At 33.6% G+C, this 15,629-nt stretch overlaps 1 protein-coding gene across 1 annotated transcript in view; it reads right to left on the reverse strand.

Moving 5' to 3' along the window:
- Nucleotides 1-15,629, reverse strand: part of ST8SIA4 (ST8 alpha-N-acetyl-neuraminide alpha-2,8-sialyltransferase 4) — a 99,122-nt gene that overhangs the window by 35,019 nt on the left and 48,474 nt on the right.

The raw sequence follows: 15,629 nt of genomic DNA on the forward strand, positions 1-15,629 counted from the left end.
CATTGTCTAATACCTGAAATGAGAATTTTCAAATGTGTTTAGATTTCTCCAAGTCCTTATAAATTTCCTTTCGCCCTTTTCTTTTAACATTTTAGAGTATTTTCTACTTATTTTAAGGAAGATTGTAGTGCTATTTTAAAGAAATCCAAAGCAGAGAATACACACAGTTGTTTGATGAAATATTTGTGTGTGTGTGTCTGTCTATTTATATATATGTGCATGTATATACATACATATGCACATGGCAATTTTAAAGTTTATTTTAGGGTACAAGTTGGGGAATTTTCAAGGAGACTATGAAACTAGTTTTCAATGTGTTGCTCTAATGGACTAAAAAACAAGCTATGAAAATGTTCCCTAATATCATCATCAGCTTGGTTAGAAAATCCCCAATCATACCTAAATATTAAAAGGGTCAGAACATTGAGCGAGTTGCAAAATTCCCCCAAGCAATTCATTTCATCATGACTCACAATGCTTGAATAAGGCAAAGTCATTTCTTAACACACAAGTTACTGTAGAGGAAGATGAATGCCTATATTATCTCCTGACTAGCTTGGGCAGCATAACATTTTTGGAGCTTTTTGTCTTCCACAGAGTATCTTTTCCAGTCAGCCTACAATCTCTCTTATAACATTCTTGTCTCTAGGTTACCTAAGAATATAAGAAAAAAAAAGTCCCCAAAGTTTTCTTATTACATATATTACAAACAATAAAAACAAATGAAGATAGTTTGTTTTTTCAAAAAAAATTGTTTCTGTGTGTTTTATTCTCTAGTAAGTACCCCTTTCCCTGGCCCCCACCTAATCCATTTGCAATCACAGTATGCCTCCTCATTACCGCACTCAGTGTCACAGTAAGACATCCAAAAACTTATTTCCTGTGCATACCAAGTTAAATGAGAAAGCCAAAATAAGGGAAATGCAAAACCTACTGTACATCATGATAAAGAAAGAGAGGTTCATAAATCTATTTGGAACGTATTTTTGTTGTCATGTTGGTAATTCTAAACAGGTTACTGATTTCAATAGTTTCATACTGTTTACTCTTATTGCCTTCCATGCCCTTCTAGAATAAAGCTGAGTATGTAAAATTATGATTGGGAACCTAATGCTTTTTGTAAACTGGGACTTGTGTAAATTGGGATCAATACAAATTTTTATTCAAGCCATTGGTATTGGAGTCATTATGCTTATTTCTTTTAAAAGAGGTCAATTATGCAGTATATTGCTGAGGCAGGAGGATAGGGTCTGGAGGCAGGGACCATAAGGCCAATTCACACTGACTTCTTAGAACTAAATCAAATGGAAACACTTCAGCTATGACAAGAAATATCCTCTCCATTTACATGGGGCATACACCAAGTAACCAATGGAAACCTCTAGAGGGTATTTAAACACTAGAAAATTTTGTAACTCAGTTATTGAGCTCCTATGCTTGGGCCCCCTCCCATCCTGTGGGGTGCACTTTCATTTTCAATAATTCACTGCTTTTGTTGCTTCATTCATTCCTTGCTTTGTGTGTTTTGTCCAATTATTTCTTCAAGACACCAAAAACCTAGACACCCTCCACTGGTAACATAGTTCTGACACAATTTGTGGATAGGCATTACTGTAAATTCTTAGTCTTATACTTTTAGCTGATCTTTAATACTGTTTGGAATCTCTTCTGTGAATCTGTAATCAGTGACAAATTACATGTCCCATCCACCAGAGGTGTTACAAGCATTTGCCAAATCCCTTGATCTAGCATTCCAAAACTATCTTGTCACTTCCCTATGTAATCTTGTTGGCTACCAAGGTGGTTTTGTTGCTTGAGGAAGCCCCTGCTTCGTTTTCTTCTTTGCAGCTTCAGACCTAGACCAGTATAGCACTCTAAACATGTTTATAGAAGGAATGAACGTGATATAGCAGGAACACTTCTATTCATATTTTCAAAATGTTGTGGAATTATGTGATTTCAAATATTTTACTGCTTCAATAGAATTTTTTAATGAAAAATATCTGTATTTCACTTTTATTCAGTCTGATAGGAATTTGCAATTTGTAAATTACTAAAATATTTGTATTTATATATTCTGTTATTTCTCATAAAATAATTAGCTTACTAATTTTGAAACTGACAGCAATTCTGGTGTATGCATCTGTTCCAGAGAAAACAGAAAGAGAGGAAATAATTGTGAGCTGAGCAAAGAACAAAATTTTAGCAGCATTGATTCTTCCTGGTAGTGATGTTTATTAATGGAGACCTGCTGATGGATTATTTGATTATAGCACAGGTGGATTCCACAAAGTATCAAGTTCCTTTTTAAAAAAAAAAAAAAGTTGACTATTAAGAAGCAAAAACAAAGCTGAAAATTTTGATAAAGTGCTCAGATTCCACCCCAACACTATCCCCAATTTTTATTATTCTCAGATAGGGGCTATTAACATTTATAATGACTGTACAATTCTTTCAAGCAGTATTCAGAAACATATATTTTGGTATAAGGTTAGCTTGCCATATTGTAGATTTTATGTGTGCCTATAAAATAGTTTTTGCAAAAAGCTCACTGAATTCTATTGAGAGGAATATGATCATAATTTGAATAAAATGCAGAATCAGAACTTTAGCTGCAAGTAATGATTTTACTTTAATTAAGATTCACCAGTGAAAAGAAAAAAAGTTAGTTTCTCATAGATCAAATTATCAAATACATTAATAGTGTAAAGTAGAATCTGTACCATGCTAGATTATGTTATCATACATTCAGTCACATGATTCTTTTAGCTATTTAATTTCATCCAAGTTTGTAACTGGTGCAAATATTGTTGAGTATCTAAAACAAGGAAGCTTTAAAGTTGAACTCAGTTCCTTGATGCTATAGCTTAATGAACACTGGCAAAGTTTGCCGAAATTTGTATAAAGGCCAAGGAAGCTCCTATTATAAAGGCCAATAATTTATTAAGGGAAATCCATATAAGCTATTTACCTAAGAATTCCTAATTACTTTATTATATCGTCACTTTATTATTTTGTTTATTTTTTAAAGAAAGATAGTTTTCCACTGATTTTACTATCTCTAGAGTGACATCAAAAGGCAATATTTTCTTTAGGAGTGTACTTTAAATGACTAATTAGAGAATGGGAAAAGCAATATAGACCATACTTTCACTATGAAAACAATTTGATGTTGACAATAAAAGTTTATACTGTCTGAAACAAAATCAGTTTATTCTTAGTTAGAAATAAGGTAGCAACTGCCAGCACAATCTCCCTCTGCAACATATTCCATTCAACTATCAACATGGTCACTGGAAGATGGTTTGGAGGATAAAAGTGGAAGCAGGTAAGAACTGAGTGTTTATAATTGAGTTCCTAAGATGCTAGCATTTGACTTGTATTCTCACCAGGAAAACTTAACCAGAGGATATAGCTAAACAATATCATTGATGAAGAAATGAAGTCTGGTGTTGAAAACTCATGTAAAAATAAAAAAAGCAGCAGGCATTTACACAATACAGAGCAATGATTTGTCACCTACAATTTTTTGTTACTGAGCTTAACTATGATGCCTAACCATGATCCATCTGAATGAAGATGCAATGTATGCGTTATCATGAGGAATGGAAGTCAGCCATACTGTTGCTCCAACATATTTTCCACTTCTTGCTCTGCAAATTCCCAAAGTATGTTCATAGGGCCCTTATAAATCCCTTCCTTTAATCTCAACAACTTATTTGCCCCTAAGAATGAATTAGCTATCAGTTATTTACAGCTTACTTGGTATTTAAGCATTTTATTATCTCTCTCCAATATTTGAAGTTTAGGTGGTGCTCATTGAGACGTAAAGCCTTTCAAGTTACATTGAAGCAAGGTCTTAAGAGGGCCAGAAATTCTTCATGGAATGTACAAAAATGGTACCATCTGGATGGCTCCCTAATTTGCCAACAAATAGGCACAATGTTACAATAGAGGGCCAGAGTTCCTAAGATATGATGGCAAGTATCCTTCCTTAAGAACTGAGCAAATTCTTTATAATTTTGCTTTCACTTATGCTCCTCAGGTGACAGCCCCAGCATAAGATCATCTGGAGGAAACAGTTGTGTAAAAATTTGCATCGTATATAATGTGATTTGATTGATCTCAAAAGAAACTATTGAACAATATTTCCCACATATATCAACCACCATGTATTATGTTTAAATATAATCTTCAGAAAACCACACTCAATCAGAGTACATTCACCTACCAACACATAAACAAGAAATCTCATCCAGCAGAGTAGTGGGGAACACAGAATAACCCTGGCTATTTGGGACACACATTGATGAGGGGAGGCTGCCAGATGTATCAGAATCAGGCCACTGCATTTTGATTTTACTTCCTGCACTGGATACTGGTCTTCACTAGGGCTCTATTTTGTGATTCTTCTCTTGTAGGTCTGAATATTCTTTTTGATTTATTTTATCGATGGAATGTGAAAAAGTAAATGGCTTATTTCTAAGAAGTCAGTCACAGGTGTTAGGCTCAAACTGGAAACTGTAAAAAACAAAACTTCCAGCTTGCCTCTGGTGAATGTGGCTCCAATACTTGGCTTTATGTAATCAAATAACTGAAAAAGATCGTTAAAGCCACTTTAAAAATAAGTTTATAGCTAAAGTCTTTAAACTTATTCTGCTACAATGTATTTACTCATCCAGGTTTTTAAATGATTTGGGGGGTAAGGCTTTAGAGCAAAGAGAAAAAGAAGCAGAAATGACTCTTTCTTTGATCTCTTACCAACAGGAATCTGATGTGGCACACTAGTCTCTGAAAAAGTTGGCAGCATGTATCAGTATCTCGTTTCCTACATGGCAATTCTAGTCATCAAGCTCCCAGTCTTCTGCCTTATTCTCTAACTTACTTCTTGTATGTTGAGCTGGCTTGACAAATGGCGATAGCCATAATTTGGAAGTTGTGGCCTGAGGCTGTGATTATATGATCAACCACATGAGACACTAGAGTTAGTTAACTGACCATGATCAATCTCATAGAAACAAAAGACCTAATCTAAACGATTACACTCAAGCTAAAGTACACTTGTATCATTTGAAGAAGATAAGGACCCGTAATGTTTTCAAAGATTTATGGGAAACTTGATTAAATAACTTTTCTCCACAAACTCAGGAAGTAGCTAGTCATGTTCATTGTCTAAAAATTTATATTTGCATTTAACTGTAAATTCCCAACTATTTAATATTTAATAATTAGTTAAAATATGTTAATTATTTTACTATACATAAGAAATCTCTGAATGCAGTAATTCACCAGTCCATCTTGACTTAAATTAGAATAGCTTAATGCAAATTAACTCAGTATCTATTTTGCATACTGATCAATGTTCTTTTCTTCTGAAAAGAAGTCAAAGAAACAAGGGAATTTCTGAGGTTACTTGTGCACCTTCTATCACTCATTAAAAGATTGAGCCTTGAAAGTAAAAGGTAATAGAACAAATTACTGAGCTTTCCCTGTAGTTCGTTAATATAGCAGTATAGAGCTTTGTTCTGATTATGAAATTTCAGTCTTAGAATTTATAAAATAATGATAATTAATTTATTTCCCCAGCTAAAATGTTTTTCGTAAACATTTTTCCTCTATTGAGCACCATGATAAATTAATATTAAAAATTAATGGATTGATTTCTTTATGCAGATTTTGAAAGATAACACCCAAGAGAAAACTGTTACTAAATTATAGATCTAGAGTACTTTTCTCAGGTGGCCAGGATGAATTTATAGATGATCAGCCTGGATGCTCCCATGCGTCATGCCTCATTATTATGATTCATCTACTTTTCTTATCAGAACTTGCTCTTTTATTTTTACCCTAGCAACACCACAGGCAGGCAAAATTTAGTAAGCATTAATTTCATAATTTAGTAGATTCAGGGCATGAGTGGATACATAGTTTGATTAATAATAAATTGCAGGAAAACAAACTATCCAGATTACATCCTCACTATTTAGAATTCAAGCCGTCCTTCTTGAAAGTTTCCCTCTTCTTCACCATAATACTGCCTAGTGAAAATAATTTCTAGTGCTACCCAGATTGATGAAAAAAACGTCTTCCTCAATTCTGCTTGGTTCCCTGCTTGTTTTAATTGCTCTAGAGAACTAACGGAACCAAACTGCAATGTCTAACTTCAGCACAACTTTGCCCATTTTTATTCCCCACCCCTTTGCACATGTGCCTCAACCTCCACCGTAACATATACTGGGAGTTTATGCTTCTTATTAGTTGTAGAGATGAATAAGTCAATCTTCGCTATGAAAAAATTTAAAATAAACCTACAGAGTTGAAAATAAACAATAGTCATACATTTCGAAGAATGTTCCAAAAGGGAAATACATCCTTTGAGAAGAGAATACAGAGAGCAGAAAGCCAGGTCAATCTCACCAAAAGGAACAAGAGTGAAAAATGATGCCCACCTGAAACCTACCTTTAAATTGAGACTTGAAGGAATAAAAAATGATCTATGTGAAGAAGACAGAAAAATACATACCAAGAAGGAAAGCCCAAATTTGGCAATGTCACAGGGGTGCTATGAAAGCTTAACTACTCTTCCAAAGAAATTCTAGATATTTCTCAAAGCCTTTTAGTCTAAATGAGAGATAACCAGAACTGGGAAGCATATTGGTCAGGGGCAGAATGAAAGCTGTTTTCCGTAGGTTCCAGTTTGAGCCACGCACTTGGGAATATCTTCTCAGACATAAACTATTTATACTTCCACATTACACAATGCAATATGAATAACGGGATCTGCTAGGAAATAACATTGTGACTGAAGGGTAACCAGGTTAAAATATCAGGAAACACTGAAGTTCCGGAAGTGTGCATATCAGAGTCCACCAGTAAGGAAAGAAATATCCTTTCATGGAAATCTCCTTTGGTTTAAAATACCTAATAGGCAGCATCTATCTACTCAAAAGCATTAAACTAGGACACATGTTTTATAAAGAAATATTACAGCTGTGTTGCTCATAGGTCAAAATAGAAACCATATGGAAATATTTTTAGCATAAGACTAATTTTAAAACAAGTAAGCCATTTTCAGAAAGCACTTGGAGTGAATATTCTCTTTTCAAAGTTGTTTTTTTAAAATTGCTTTTCCTTATGTGCCTTGAGTTGATTGAATACTCCAAAACAATCCATTAGAATGACTAATAAACTTGATTTCCTGAGGTCTATTGATGATGTATTTTAGCCTATAGTTTTGCTAAAGACTATTGGGAGCCTGGTCTCATTCAAATTCTTCTGCAAACCCATGACATTCACATGAAGTTATCCTGCAGAAGATCATCTTCATTTTATATAGACTTTAACCTTTACATTCATTTAAAATGATTTTTTACATCTGAAAGATGAGTGCAGCAACTAACATTTGAGAAATGATATTTTTGTTAGTCTTAATGCTGAAAAAAAGTTGATGATGTGTGAAAATATAATGTTTATTTGTTAGAAACCATAAAAAATATTCTACCAAAGCAACTAATGTGTGCTTGCATTCTTTTAATAACCATTAAATATTTTTCAACAGAGTGAAAACTACCCAGATGAGAAGTTAGCTAGATATATCACTTGATATCTGTAAGGTGTAATTTTCCCCTCTTACATTTAGCTAGGAATTATGGTATTGATCATTGTGGTGTAAAGTACGGGCACAGGTAGTTTAGGAAGGTATGCCAAAATAAAATATCAATGTTCTAGCCAAACTCTGGGAATCCTGGGCGGGTACATTAAGTGATATCCTCTTGTTCACCGTAATTTTATTTAATAAAAATAATGAAGCAAAAAAGATACTGCATATAAAGTATGTAAATCAATTAGACTATTATATTCTGAATGAGGAAATAATTCAAAAGTTATTTAGTCACTTAAAGTAATAATGTAAAACAATACCTACTTAAAAACAAAAGATTAAATTACTAGAAATAAATTCAAGATGGCATGTCAAACACCAACAACAGAAATATAAAAGGGGGGATATTTACTATATGTTAAGAATGGAAAAACTGATTTCTGAAAATCTTAAGTGACCACAGTTGAATAAGATTCAGTAATGTACCATTATTACAAGAAAATCAATATATTATTGGCACTATGTTTGACATACAAAATGTCTAACAAAGTAACTTGTAGAGAATAATAAACACATATACTATGAGTATACTATTACATATTATATAATTATATAAAATATATATTTGTATATTTTATACTTTGTTGGTATGTGTAAATTATTTACAGTATATCTACATATACGTGCCGTGTGTGTATATATATAAAGAATATACACATATACACAGAGTACATATACTCTGTATAGTATATATAGAGACAGAAACAGCAAGAGAATATATAGAATTATATATAATATATTAATATATATGTTTTGTGTACGTTTACAAAGAAAGTATATCGAGAGTATATATAGACTATATATATAAAGTCTGTACAGTGTGTGTGTATATATAATACTAAATATGTATGTATACTAATTTTATTTTTCATATATATAACAAATAAATACTACTTCAGATATAGGTTTTCCACAGTTGACATTTATCAAAGAAGTTATGCATTTTTAAAAAAATTAATAATTGCAGAAATCAAAGAAAGGGCAAATTCAGCAACAAACATGTCTGTCTATTCGTTTTATATAATATTTACCTACGTATATATACATGCTTATATATATGAATGTGTAACTATGTGTGTCTATGTGTGCATATATATTTCTTATATATATTTCTTCTGCTGTCAAATAAACATTTAGATGATGGTGGGTTAACTTAATTGTGGTGTTGAAACATGTAAAGAATAAATATCAAGAGAAAATGACTTTAAAGAAGAAATACTTTAGAAAGCTATCTTTTTTTTTTTTTTTGAGACGGAGTCTTGCTCTGTCACCTAGGCTGGAGTGCAGTGGCACAATCTCGGCTCACTGCAAGCTCCGCCTCCCAGGTTGACGCCATTCTCCTGCCTCAGCCTCCCGAGTAGCTGGGACTACAGGCGCCCGCCTCCACGCCCGGCTAATTTTTTGTATTTTTAGTAGAGACGGGGTTTCACCATGTTAGCCAGGATGGTCTCGATCTCCTGACCTCGTGATCCACCCGCCTCGGCCTCCCAAAGTGCTGGGATTACAGACGTGAGCCACCACACCCAGCCAGAAATCTATCTTTATTATCATGATTACCAAAAATTTAATGAACCTCTTTAGGAAGTTACAGAGAATACATTCCTGAGGATGTTTAATTAAGGACAAGAGTTTTTTTTGTGACAGTTTGAATATTCCCATGTGTAAGGACAAAGCTCAGAACCAGTGATTCTTAGAGCCCAGAGGAATCTATAGGATTATATACATCAATGCCTATATTTTAATGGTTATAAATCTGACACTCAAGGATTTAAACAGTCTTGTCTAAAGTCAGAATAGGAAAGGTTTGTTTTCATCTTCCTTGGAAATCAAATTTCTGCGTAATTCTTCAAAATTCTCTGCGTCAGTGTTCTTAGAATTGTTCAAATCCTCTTTAAAATCAAGAAAATTTTCGCAGAACCTCCAAAATACATATGTGAGCTTGAATTTAAGAAACACTGCTGGCTGAGTGCGGTGGCTCACGCCTGTAATCCCCGCACTTTGGGAGGCCAAGGCGGATGGATCACCTGAGGTTAGCAGTTCGAGAGCAGCCTGGCCAACATGGTGAAACCCCATCCCTACTAAAAACAGAGATAAAAAAAAAAGTTAGCCAGGCGTGGTGCCTCATTCCTGTAGTCGCAGCTACTGGGGAGGCTGAGGCAGAAGAATCAATCGCTTGAACTCAGGAGGTGGAGGTTGCAGTGAGCCGATATTGCACCACTGCATTCCAGCCTGCGCGTCAGAGCAAGGCTCTGTCTTAAAAAAGAACCCCCCCCCAAAAAAAAATAAACAAAAAAACAAACAAAAAAACACTGTTGTAGGGCATGAGATGTTTACCAACTATTTCTAATAAAAACAAAAATTCTTAATTCCAGGCAAATCTAAGGCAGTTTATGTAGCCCATTTATCTTACACATACTCGTCCTTTGCAATCACTACAAAAGACTCTATTTTTTAAAGTATACAGGTATCTTATGTATTCTCCACTAAAAGATAAATAACAAAAACCAAAAGTATTAGGCTGGTGCAAAAGTAATCATAGTTTTTGCCATTACTTTCAATGGCAAAACCCACAAGTACTTTTGCACCATATTACTACTCATGGAATCAAAATTTTAAAAATCTATATGAAATGAATTACCTTTAAAATTTTTTTGAGAAAGATGTAAGTTTAAAAATGGTAAATAACTTTAGAATTATTTACTATGATGGTGACATCACAGAATATTATATACATTTATCAATGTCATCTGTGAGTACTCAATCCAAGTGTTTATCTTGATTAATACAAAGTAGAAGCTTATTAATTTAATGAGAGCATAACCCCCATTATATTAAAACAAATTGCTACTTATAATGTGGTGACAAAATAGTACATATATATTACTTTTGTTAGAGTAGAATTAAAAAAAGTAAAAATTAAAAAAAAAACTAAGGGGCCATAAAAATTTATAAGGTAATTGAGTTAAATATCTCATTTTGCATTTAAATCTTGTAATAATAGTTCATAATAATTAGCAGGGGCCAAAGGATTAAAAAGTAAATATTTTAACATTTTTTCCCAGACTCGAATATCAAGAGATCAAAAGCTTAATGTTTAAAATTAATGTTTAAAATTAAAATATCTGAATACAGATGACATTTTCAGAAGGGAACATATTATACAGTATTCAGTAGGTTTAAACCCATGCATACCTCTGTGTTTATTAAAATTCCCTTTTTTGTGGGAAAAAAACACATTCTAAATGAATACATATTGTGTAGATGTGTATATATATATATGATGTATATATATAAGATGTGTGTGTGTATATATATATATAAACAGACAAAAAGGATAGATGAATAAGAGCAAATATTAACTTGTTACTTCCGGATACTGTAATTGAAAAGGTAATATAAGACTAGTTTATATATAATTATTTGTTCAGAATTATTATTGTAAGCATACTTTTTTTTTTTTTTTTTTGAGATGGAATCTCACACTGTTGCCCAGGGTGGAGTGCAGTGGCATAATCTCAACTCATTGCAACTTCTGCCTCCTGGGCTTAAGTGATTTTCCTGCCTCAGCTTCCCTAGTAGCTGGGATTACAGGCATGCGCCACCATGCCTGGCTAATTTTTGTATTTTTTATTAGAGACAGGGTTTTGCCATGCTGGCCAGGCTGGTCTGAAACTCCTGATCTCAAGTGATCCACCCGCCTCGGTCTCCCAAAGTGATGGGATTACAGGCATGAGCCACCGTGCCTGGCCTATTGTAAGCATATATTAATTTTATATTTTAAAATATACTATTAGTTTATAAAATCAGCTAATCAGAATTGTATATTTACTTTCCCTACCTCTCCTTTTTCCTATAATTTAAAATATTTTTAATAACAAAATAAAATTATATACAACAAGAACAGATGAGAAGTAATACAAATGTCCATCAAACAAGATTGGTTAAATACATTATAGAAAAGTATATAATGGAATATACTTTCCTATTAAAAAAAACAAGCTGTATTTATGTGTTGTTGAGAAAATGTCATGTTAATTTAAAAAATAGCGACAGAGCAAGACTCCATCTCAAAAAAAAAAATAAAGTGCAAAAGATTACATATGATTCGAGTTGTAGAGCTACCACAATAAATACATATTTAGGTTTGTGCATATAAAACAATTTTAAAATATGCTTCTCTATCTATCTATCTATAGGTTTTTTGGAAGGATTCTTAAGAAATTATCTGTCATAGTTCAATAGTGAAACTGAGGATATACTTTCTTAATGTTTGTGTTTTTCCCATATTGAAAGTAAGAAAATTAAGTATAATCATCCCACCAAAGTAAAAACAACACTTGGTTATTACTAGTCAAATTAAAGCAACTGTAAAATAAGAATTTTTACCTAACTCTAAGTATTTTATAAAAATGTATTTTGAGCTATGTCTTAGATAATAATTCAAAATATTATATAAAACTGTCACTAATTTAAACAGGTTATTAAGATGTTAAGTTGTATATTAATAATTTTCTTAGAACTGTATAAATAAGAAGTTTTTATTTTACATTTTGTAATCAAATTTTTCAATGACTTTGAAGTCCCCAAATCCCCTCTTCATGCTTACTATCGTATTTGCTGCACTCATTTTTTTTTTTTTTTTTTGAGAAGGAGTATCACTGTGTCATCCAGGCTGGAGTGCAGTAGCATGAGCTCGGCTCACTGCAACCTCTGCCTCCCTGGGTTCAAGAGATTCTCCTGCCTCAGCCTGCCAAGTAGCGGGGACTACAGGTGTGTGCCACCACATCTGGCTCTTTTTTGTATTTTTAGTAGAGGCGGGGTTTCGCCATGTTGGCCAGGCTCGTCTCGAGCTCCTGACCTCAGGTAATCCACCCACCTTAGCCTCCCAAACTTTTGGGATCACTGACATGAGCCACTGCACTGGGCCCAGAATTGCTCCATTGTTTATAAAAAAAAAAAAAATACAAAATGTTAATTTGAAAAATGCAGCCTATGTGGGGCTTCTGAAGAAATACCAATAAAAAAGTGGGAATCCCACACCAATTTTATGCTTTCATACATTCTCTTACACTTGTAATTTATATATCTGATTTGTCCCCATTAGATTACTCTCTTACTATTTTTCAAGATTCTTTTTAAATTATGAATCTACCTATATATCTTTTCCTTCTGTTTTACTGAATATGGTTTCAGAAGAATGACAATACATTAAAACAATACGTAAGAGTATCTGAATTTTGTGACTGATGGTTTCATCTTTAGAGCTTTTAGAAAAATCTAAAATTAAATAGGTTTTTAAAGTTAGTAGGGAATCACAGTTTTTAGAGGGCAAAATGTTTAAGTAATGATGTCTGACCGTATGAAAACTATCTAAATGATCCTCATTGTGTTCAGGAATCTTGTTTTACAAATCACTTAAACTTTTTATTTTAATTGCAGTACTTGGAAGAGCCTTCACATTTTAACATTATGATAATACACACCCTAAATTCTGTGTCTTGGGTGCTTTAATTGCTCATGAGAGGCAACCAACTCCAGTAATCAACAGAGGATATGAAACTTCTTACTTTGCTGAACTGTATTAACCACAGGGTTTCAGAAAGGTAAGTCAAAGGAGATGTAAAACAGTTACTTAAAGAATAGTTTTTTGGGGAGTTTGCCTTTGCTTTCATATCACATAAATCATTTTTGTTTCATCAGCCCTCACACTTCCTTATTTTCGTTTACAGTTCCAGTAGCAAGTACACACATTATGTCAAAATGCTATCTTACATACATCAATGTATTAGTTTCAATAAAATCCATAAATGAAGTTGCCTTTCACACGTACACCACGTGTACAAATTTCCATTCTATCTGAAAAGTCACAAGCCTCTCTAGAGCTACTTTTATTATTCTTGGCCACAGTTTAGAACTCAATACCTTGACACTTTAAGAGAGTATATGTAGATTTGTGAACAGGAAGGTGGAGAGAGAAGCTATTTCTACAGAATCAGTTTAGAAAATATATCTAATTCACAGTAACCAAAAAAAAAGCATACCTTTGCTTTCACCAGTGGTCAGAAGTTTGGCCTTGTTGCTCTTTGGAATAAAATGGTTAGGAATTAGTGAAGTAGTTTATATTTATAATGGTTATAAAAGTGAATAGGACAAAACATAGGAGTCTTGTTAAATTACTAAAAGAATCTGCAAAGTTTATGTTTAAAATATCTGTAAAAACCCATGTGTATTCACTGTTAATCATATATAACACTATCTGGATTCTAACTTACTGAAAATGCACTACTGCAGTCACTCCTCTTATTTCATGCTTTGGTTTTGGTATTGGATTGAGAAATATAAACCAAAATCTAGGAAACAAAGGTACTAATTCAGAGTAATCTTAAGTTTTCTCATTAGTTTTCCATAGTCAGGGAGGACTTATTTCAGATTATTTCTTTCTAAAACTTAATCTATCACTGGAATGTGTTTGTGTGTGTGTGTGTGTGTGTGTGTGTGTGTGTGTGTGTGTTTAAGATGGAAAAGTTATCTTTTTAGGGTGTTTTTCAGAATAATATGATACCCAAACAGACATGTTCTTAACACAATGCACTGTAATGTTACAGTTTCTTAAGATGTACATTTTTTTAAGAGTCAAATTGTAATTACCAGGGATATTTGTAATTAAAAAAAAAGCAGTGACTTATTCTCCAAATGCATGTATTTTTATTTTATTTTGTTGAAACTTCCTGTCAAACACCAAGAGAATGTTTGTTGAGTAACCATGATCTAATTATAAGAATGCAATTTAGGCGAGGTGCGGTGGCTCATGCCTGTAAACCCAGCACTTTGGGAGGCCAAGGCGGGCGGATCATGAGGTCAGGAGATCGAGACCATCCTGGCTAACACAGTGAAACCCAGTCTCTACTAAAAATACAAAAAATTAGCTGGGTGTGATGGTAGGCGCCTGTAGTCCCAGCTACTCGGGAGGCTGAGGCAGGAGAATGGCACGAACCCGGGAGGCAGAGCTTGCAGTGAGCCGAGATTGCACCACTGCACTCCAGCCTGGGCGACACAGCAAGACTCTGTCTCAAAAAACAAAACAAAACCAAACCAAAAAAAAAAAAAAAATTGTAATTTAATTGTGTGCAGAATAATACAATACAAGAAACTATCTAGAGATTTAAACAGGAAATGGTAAATCCTTGCAGGAAATTATCTCAGGAACAAAACAAAAATACCTTAGCCCAGTTCCTATTACAGTATAAGAAACTATTTTTAAATCTGGGCTTGGAAACCTGTTTTTTTCAGGACTTGTATCCATTATATTTAATTAGCCCCCTGAACTTGCCCTTCCTTCCCAAGTCCACTGCTTCTGTCTTACATCTTTATTATCTTATGAGTAAATTAATCAAAAGCCTAATTGGTTTTTATGCCTCTGGCATTTTTCTTGTCCTTGTCAAATAAATGTCTGCAGTTACAAGATTTCTTCTTAAATTCAGACATCTAACTGTGCTTCATGTAGCATAAACTCAATTCCCTTCTCAACCACACCCCAAGTTACTTTTCCAACTTTGTATTCCAGTGTTCCACAACAGACTCCATTATTCCATACGTTTACTGTGCACTTCATCATTTGCTTGACCTGGTACCCTCTAATAATGCAACAGCATTTCCTTCTGTTTGGTTTTCTTATTCTCTTTCTTTTATCCCTCTGGCAATTGCTATTCTGTTTCTAAAGTCCAGTTCAAACGTTTGGTTCACTTTCCAAGTGTCTTTGTGAACCCGAGGGACAAATTATACACCTCTGACAATATATTCCCCTATTAGGCCACTAGTGAATTGTATATGCCTCTGTCTGTACCATAAAGCCTATGCATTTTTTAAAGGCAGTGATCAGCTCTTCATTTTTGAAGCTACAGTATCTGACACTCAGTACACTTCCAGTAAAAATACATAATTTCTCATCTGTGGTTTATCTACTTTATAT

This window comes from Symphalangus syndactylus, chromosome 11 (assembly GCF_028878055.3).
Source record: "Symphalangus syndactylus isolate Jambi chromosome 11, NHGRI_mSymSyn1-v2.1_pri, whole genome shotgun sequence".
NCBI classification, from domain to species: domain Eukaryota; kingdom Metazoa; phylum Chordata; class Mammalia; order Primates; family Hylobatidae; genus Symphalangus; species Symphalangus syndactylus.